The sequence below is a fragment of the Ambystoma mexicanum genome, chromosome 8, assembly GCF_040938575.1.
Source record: "Ambystoma mexicanum isolate Mex_15411 chromosome 8, UKY_AmexF1_1, whole genome shotgun sequence".
NCBI lineage: Eukaryota > Metazoa > Chordata > Amphibia > Caudata > Ambystomatidae > Ambystoma > Ambystoma mexicanum.
Genome location: NC_090929.1, coordinates 1,539,485,408 through 1,539,492,550, shown reverse-complemented (window position 1 = coordinate 1,539,492,550; position 7,143 = coordinate 1,539,485,408).

Genomic DNA, 7,143 nt, shown 5'->3' with positions numbered 1-7,143 from the left:
GCCTCCTCTATCAAAATGTAAAACAAACCACAAAACAATTAACAAAAAATCAGCTACCACTACAGATAAAACTGCTCCTATAAATCTTCATATGGTGCAAACTAAGCATACCAAAAAAAGTATTTTAGCAAAAATGTTCCATCACAGAGTCCTTCGAAATCTTATAAAAACAGGAGAGAAATCAAACTCAACACTTAAAACCTATCATAGGAAATTAATCTTAGAAGCGTTGATAGACGGTGCAATCCTTCTCAAAAGAAAGTTATTTATTTTAGTGTTAAACAAAATGAAACCACCAACGAAACTAATGACTAAATTACAAAAAAGACTTCTCAATGAATGAAATGTCAACAGAAATAACTTCTTAAGTATCTGTGGAGGTGAATGGAGTCACGCTACGAGCACAGAGCCATACTTTAATGAAGAAGCATACAAACAAAAGCAAACAAATACAAATGTCATACATAGCAGTGGACGGGGTTATGAAAAAGTTAATAATACCATAATGGAACAAGAAATACTGCTATCAAAAATATCCTCAGAAAACTTAGAATCACCTCTCCATTCAACTGAATCAGAACGTCTAGTATGCAAATGGCCATGTACGTCAATTTGTAACATTCCCAAAGAATCTTTCAAGTCTTTATGCCAATTCCTCAATCGATTTGTGAAAGCCAAAGACAAAATGAAAATTAAACTACTTCAAAATATGGATACCTGTCCAGTGCGCAAGTACACAGGACTACCAGGACATTCACTGGCCTGCATTTCAGGACCTACTTCCAAAACCACCTTCCATTATATCAAAATGATATCAACACATCATTCAACTATAAGAAATCTAGTCTATAAACTGTATTATGCTAAAAGTCCTGCTTTAGCACTAGCCAATTTAAATAGCATTCTTATACATGGTACAGCAAAAGACCTACTTGAAGAAACTGACTATATCCAGAAAAAAAAATTGGAAGTGAAAGCCACTTACAGAATGAAATAACTTTAAAGCAAATTAGCAACGATTCTACGCATGGCAACCTTCTACTACACACATGCAAAAAAGAAATACTGACATTTAAAAGTACATCTGCTGAAGTACCAAACCATGTGTGTGTATGTTGCCGTAGAACTTTTTTATAAAAGTAACACACCAACTCTAGACCTAACATATAAAATAGAAGACAATGAAGATTCTAAATGGTTTGAATTAGCTCTCTACCTTATAGCAGAAAACAAATATTTAATAACTGACCCCTTAATACTTTGCAGTTACTGCACTACAAAACTTGACAACAACCAAACTCCTTCACATCATATCACAAATAATTTAGAATTATTTCCAATACCAAAACCCCTACAACAACTCAATTTATATGAGAGCATCATAATTCAAACAGTGCACCCCTCCTTTGGTTGAAGGCAATAATATGCCTTCAACCAAAAACATCTAAATTACCTCCCTCTGAATCAGTGAAAGGTATTCGTGGAAAAGTAGTGTATTTACCATTAGATCTAAAAGAAAATGTGCACGCTCTAGGAGTGCAACGTAATATGGAGCAATCTTTAATTATCTTAGTAAATGGTGTACCTACAAAAGACAAAATAATTTGGCAACAACTCGTAGATTTACATAAAGTTAGACAAGCTTTGCAATATCTAAAAGGCAATAATGAATACTACAAAGAAATTAATATTGAAGAAAACCTGAAGGATACCACTGAAATAATTCAAGAGACACAAGAAGCTGGTCAATTTGAGCTCCTAGATCCTGCTACAATATCCAATACTTTAGACCATTATACAATTCACCCATTACACTCTAAAGACACCATAGATGATGCACTAGAAACGTTCCAAATGCATCAAACAAAAGGATCACCAATCAGCATATGGGAAAAAGTATAGACGCACGTGCTTTTCTTCAACTTTTTCCTACTGACAAAGGAGGAAGTTGCGATGATAGACCTATTCAAATAACAGCATCAGAATATCGCTCATTACGGATGTATTCTGAAGATCCCAGATTTAGACAAAATGTGAAATACATATTCCACCTAGTCTTTGAAAGTGAACTAGCAACTTTATGTTACGGAGTTGCACACACATTAAAATCAGGATCCCACTTTCAGAATATGTCAGCTACACAATTATTACAAAAAGTGCAACAAAAAGATGAGGTTTTACAATCAAATATTACAAATCTATTAGCAAATATGTGTGGTACTAAAGAATACTGGTTTCGACGTCACAGAGATGTACTTTGTATGATAAGAAACCTTGGCCCACCCACTTGGTTTGTTACATTAAATTTTGCAGAATATGCATGGGAAGATTTACATGATTTCCTACGCATATCAAACAAAACAAACATAGATATACTAGATATACTAACACCTGGGGAACTTTGTTCTCTAGATCCTGTTAATGTTTCAAGATATTTTCACCATCGCTTCATTGTTATGCTACACTTTATTTGTAATAAAACTGCTCCTCCCCTTGGAGAAGTGCAACACTTCTTTTGGAGAAACGAATACCAAGCCAGAGGAGCACCACATATCCACATGCTTTTATGGATTAAAGATGCTCCTAAATTTGGTCAAGACAGTGACGCCACTGTTTTACAGTTTATTGAAAAATATGTCACTTGGCAAATTCCATCAGAAGCAACAAATAGTGATCTTCAGGCACAAATTTTACAATTTCAAAGCAACAAATGTGGCAAATATTGTTGTTGCAAATACAAAAACAAAGGGAAATACTACACCAAATGCAGCTTTGGTTTCCCTAGACCGGTTACAAAAAAAGGACAAGTGAACAAGTTCACGTCTTCAGTTAGACATATTGTTAAAGGTAAATCACCTAAAAATACATATTACATAAAAAAGAACAGAAGAAGAAAAATATATCAATGATTACAATCCAATCATTGCCCACTCATGGAATGCAAACATAGATGTGCAGTACATTGCACACAATTCCACTGCAGTTGCACAATATGTTACAGCCTACTTAACCAAAGCAGAAAAAACAGAGCTACAAGACATCTGGAATAACCTGTCATCAGACAAAACACTGTTTCAAAAATTATACAGCTTGGGCATAAAAATGCTCTCCCATAAAGAATGAGGCTCCTATGAAGCAGCAGATCGTTTAACTGGTACTGCTTTGTATGGAAAATCTGAAAATATAGTATGGCTAAGTCTTTTTCCTGCTAAATCTAGAAAAAGAGTTCTAAAATCATACGAACATATAGAAACAATAGCCACACATGATCCCAACAGCCAAGACATTTTAAAAAACAATTTGCTGGACACATACTACCCAAACAGAAGTACCACTTTGGAAACCATGTGTCTATACCACAAAGCCCAAAACATCACATACAAAAATAATATAAAACCCAATGAAAAAAAAAGGTAGATACAGAGTGACAAATTGTGAAGGCAGCTTAGTAAAACTCACCAAACCAAATTTAATTAATCTTATCAAATTGTCATTAAAGACTCCTCAACATAATTAACTATATTACATGTCCCTGCTACAACTCTTTAAACAATGGAGAAAAGAAGAAGAAATACTAGATAACTATGACTCCTATGAAGACGCTTTCAAAGCAAATGAAAGCACTATAACTGATGTAAACTTTACACAGTACAAAACAATGTTGCACAATGAACAGCAACACGAAGAAAAACTGCAGGCCCAACTCGAAAGGACACTCCTGACAGTAGTGAACCTTCTGTAACAGGAAGCCAAGAACCACTGGGAGAGCCACTAATAACAAATGAGGCAGAATTAGCTATGACAGAAGTAGAAAACACCATGTGTCAGCATGAAGATAAAGAAGACTTAACTATACTACAATCAAAACTAAACAGAGAGCAGTGTACCATTTTTCAAGAAGTAACAAAAGAAATAGCACATCGTGTACAACATGAAAATGAAAAATGTTCCTGCCAGGCGTAGTGTCCTCAGAACACCCCAATTTTGTTTATTTAGAAGGTCTTGAATGTGATTGGTGGATGGTCATGTGACTTCTTAGCTACATCCAATGAGGGAATGGCACAGCAAGTGAAGTGGAAATGGTAGAAGGGCTGTTTATGTTACGATATGTCCGCGGACATGGCGGTAGTTTGCAGACATCGGGTGTTACATCCGGGGATTTTTGGGTTCAGAAGTCATGCATATGAGAATGAGCACTGCAAGGGATTGGTCGGGAAAGTTTTGTGAGTGTGTTGTGCCAGGAGAGCGTTTCTCAGATACTCTTTTTCTGAGAGAACATCATATAGCTATGGCTGTGTGTTTCAGAAAACAGATTGTTTGGATTTTGGGAGATTCATGGATACATTGGTTGAAGGTGCATGCAGAAAGCTGTGGAGTAGCTGTAGATCTTGGATTTCCACATGTGGAAGTACACTGGCATGGAGTACATGGAATGAAGTGGTTGGACTTGCTACCTCTTTGTGCTAGTTTGGAGAAAGAGCAACATCCAGACATAATTGTAATACATTGTGGAGGGAACAGTTTATGACATGTGTCTGGAATTTCTTTGCAATTTTCTATGAAAGAAGGACTTGGGAAGGTCATGGACATGTTCCCTAATTCTCAAGTAATATTTTCACGGATTGCACAGAGACAAATGTGGCTTCGTTCTTCTTCATTTGGAGCACAAATGGAAAAAGCAAGGCGCAATGTTAATAAGGCTGTTTGTGCCTTTCTAAGAGATTTTGGCATGTCCTCTTTTCACAATGAAAATATTATGTTTCGTAGTACATACATTTTTCGCAGAGATGGAGTCCATCTTACTTATGTTGGCAATCAGATTTTTTTGAGAAATAAACAAAATGCATTACGACCTTTTTTAGTATTACAGCATCCATTTTGAAGTAGGTGTTAAGTATTTATAATTTTTGCCTTACAAACACCTCCCAAAGGCTCTTTTCAGAGCCACCACTTCCTACCAGAGGAAATTGCAATGGTTATGATAGGGTAGCAAACCAATTTTATAGATGTCCGCGGACTTCTAAAAAATGCAAAGGGCCCTGCTTGATTTATTTTCACTTCTATTTTTTAACTGTGAAAGGCGGCTCTGAAAAGAGCCTTATTTTTTTGATTTTTGTAATTTTGTATTCTTTTTGTTTTTTTTATACATGACACACAAGGAGAGGAGGGGAAAGGAGGGTAAAGGGGGGACACCAACCACAGGGATAAGAAAGGGCAAGCTGAGAGAGGAAGATGTAGAGTCTCAAAAGCACTGTGAAGTCGCTCCCCCCTGCAGAGTACTGTGTCACAGTACATACATACAACTGTGCCCCTCGAAAGTTAAGGGTCATTAGAATTCTGCATGGCCTGTGAGGCAGCTTGAGGAAGACGCTGTCCCACAGAGGTGGTCCTTGTGGTGACAGGATCAGAAACAGAGGATGAAGTAGAGGAAATCAACCTTCTACGTTCTTCGCAAGGTACAACCTTGCGAATAGCCCCAGAGTGAAATTACCTCAGGTGTCGCTTCATGGTAGTGGTCCCAAAGCTGTACGAACTGTGCCTCCCGCGACTGAGTATCATTTTGCACTCATTGCAGGTGACACGGTTCGCACAAGCCTTAGGACCATTCCCATGAATGGTAAACAACCGCCACACTCAAGACTCACGCCTAGTGCGGGTAGTAGGGATTTCCTCTACCTCATTCCCCTCATCCTCTTCTTCCTCATCTGCATCCTCACTCCTGTTCCCCTCTTCAGGACCTTGGGGAGGTGATGTCATCTTTGATGTCCTTGGTGTTAGTCTTAGCAGTGCACAGTGGTGGCGCGAGTTATGGTTGCTTAGCTTACCATAACTGGCGAATTTCAAGGGTTTTTGGGTTTTACTTGGAGCCATAATGTCCCTTTGGGTGGGGTGTTGCGGGGGTTCAAAATTTGGTCAATTGCGATAAGGTCAATTGTCAATTGAGTAATTGTGACCCAAACAATTTGTATAAAACCCACTTATTAACTGGTATATTCACCTTAAATGCTGACGAGATCCTTGCTCTGCTATCTCTGGAACATCCCTCTGTGTCAGTTTGGCAGCCATGAGAAGTGTTGCGACCTCTGCACACTCCGTCGCTGCCCACTGTTAATTTTAGAACACTACCAGACCAATAGCTATGACCTTAGGCCATTGGCGGTGGGCATGACTACTCTGTATTTTAAAACACTTGCACCCCATTGCTCAAAGACATTCATCAAAATGATTTTGACCTGTTTTAACAGTGGTATAAAAGATTGCAGGCTTTGAGAACTCACAATGTTTTTAAGCAATGCGCAGTGAGATAAAACGATTTGCCAAGGATCAGACACTTTAGTTCTGCAGCGTGCTACAAGCCCCCTGTTGTATGGCCGGTCTCTTGGTGACTGTTGTGATGCATCACACAACCTCAACTAGCTGCATTTAAGCAGAAGGGAAAATGTTAAAAAAATGACTAGCTGCAAGGATAACATATGCCCAGGTACTTTTGCCCCCATAGCGAAAATCAAAGACTGGCCCCCATGATTATACGCACAGTAAGTGAACATATATCTTAAAGTGAAATACACAAATGTAGTTCAATTGACCATCACCTTTAAAGACAGTGTGCAAGACAAAATAGCATTGGAATTTTAAAAAAAGTAAAGAAAAACAGAAAAATAATCTGAGAGGGAAAGGTTGCAATAAATAAGCTAGAAAAGTATAAAAGGTACTCACCTTTTAAACCCAACAATCTGAATAGGGGGCAACTTTGTTTTTTTAGTCTTCTTAATAACTTTTTTCCTTTTTAACAAGTCTTAACTAAACTCATACGTCCGTAATTGACATAAAAATTTCGACCAAATACGTTGCATGAGTCAAATGTTATTAATAATTTAGAGAGAGAGAGCGGTAATGTCCCATAAATTAAGTACATATTTGATATAAAGGAAAGAGATAGAACGTGATTGATGTGAAGAGAAATTATAAAAATTGCAAAAGATATCAAGTTAAACAGGGAAGTTAAGCGATTAGAATGTAGGAGAATAAAGCAACATTTAACAAATTGGCATACATCATATAAAATTCAAAGGTATATACAAAACAATAAAAACATGATAAACGTGCTAGTTGAAAAAGATAATCGAATGTTGTGGAGTGTGC